This window comes from Merops nubicus, unplaced genomic scaffold (genome assembly GCF_000691845.1).
Source record: "Merops nubicus isolate BGI_N331 unplaced genomic scaffold, ASM69184v1 scaffold27599, whole genome shotgun sequence".
Lineage (NCBI taxonomy): Eukaryota > Metazoa > Chordata > Aves > Coraciiformes > Meropidae > Merops > Merops nubicus.
Window position 1 is genome coordinate 1,861 of NW_008632048.1, and position 1,724 is coordinate 3,584.

Genomic DNA, 1,724 nt, shown 5'->3' on the forward strand with positions numbered 1-1,724 from the left:
CTGCTCTCTCCAAGCACGCAGAGATCCTCCTGCCTACTTTTCCACTTTGTTTTTAGGGACTAAGAAATTCCTTCAGCTGTTTCTTTTTGTAAAAATTCAGAATGCAACTTTTTTTAATTACAAAGAAGAAGGCAAAGCCAACGCTACGGCCAGGCTGCCTGCGCGAACCCGGCATTGGCCCAGCAGGTCAGAAACTGGAAAGGAAGCAAAACCAGACAAAGCTTTTCATGGGGATATTAGTAAAAGTGGAAGGAGAAAAATCAAACATGTTTTCATGGAAATTTCCATATTTGAAGAGGGGAAAAAAAAAAATAAAAGAAGGACTAAACTTGGATGCATTTATATAAATATGGAAATGAAAGCTGCTCCCCGAGCCTTGTCGCCGCCCCACGGCCAGCCCTGCTCTCCTGCTCCCCCAGCACTGGTTCCCCCTTTGCTGGGACTGGTGCCTGAGCCCCCTGCAGCCTTCACCCCCTGCCCTCCAGCCCCAGCTCCTCCTCTTCTTCAGCAAAGCATGGCTTTACACTCGGCAACCGGTTGGCTTTGCCAAATGGCAGCCAGGGTGGCAGCCCCACTGCCCATGGGCACACCAGTGGTGTGGGTGCCAGGGGACCAGGCTGGCTGTTTGAGGTAGTTCAAGGGTGAGCAGCACCCTTCTGGGGCTCACCTCACCTGGGGTGATACCACGGGGATCGATCCCGTGGAGTGACGTGCTGAGGGAGCTGGGGATGGAGATGGGGCTGATGGAGGAGCTGAAACCTGCCCTTGGTGGCACTGCAGGGGACGTGTCCGTAGGGATGCAGAGCATGGAGATGACAGGGCTGTGACGGGCGTGCACAGAGCAGCTGGGACCAGCACACTGCCACGCTCTGGCTCTGCAAACTCCTTCCCATCTCTACAAGCAGAGGCCTCCTCTATGCTGCCTTGCTGTCAGCTTTTTTTTTTTTCTTTGTTTCTATAGAAAATCCCAATTCCCCCAAATAATCCAGCTAAGAGTAAGAAAAAAAAAAAGAAACACAAACGTGTCATTGCATTCTCTTCCCATCCCCGTCCCTCTCTCACACACAGGGCTTGAAAGCACACTGAAAGGTATTCAGCATGCACGCTGCCAATTGTCACATCTTTCAATGACAGATTTTAAATGAATGTTATTTTGCGAGAAAGAGAGAGAGAGAGAGAGAGGGAAAAAAATTACAAAAAAAAAGAAAGCCCACACTGCTCATCCAAGAGCTGACAAGTCCTAACGGGCCTCATTTTCCAGAGACAAAAATAACTATTTTCAAAATTCACAGCAGGGCCTTCGCCTACACACGCTGCACCAAGAGAAACCTGTGGGGAGAAATGTAAAACACATTGTGTAAATGGAAATGCACCGTGCATCCAAAAGGCTTTTAAAGCTATTTACCCTCCTTCAGCCTCGCCAGCTCTCCTCCGAGCGCTCATACTCACGCTCGCGCCCCGCCGGAGCCGCTTTGCTGCCTGCCCAGCTCCCCAGGTGCTGGGCCACTGGCCATTGCCTGGGCTGGCTCCCCGGGGTGGTGGGGAGGTGGTCCCCCCCCCAGCACGTGCTGCTGGCACAGCGGTGCCCGTCTGTGAGGAGGGGACACGGGGCGGTGCTGGCAGCAGGGAGTTGTCCCTGTCCTCCGCCACGGCTTCCAAGTCCTGCAGCTACAGAGCAGCACATCAGCCTCTACAGAGATCTTCTGGAGACCCTCCTTCTGCCC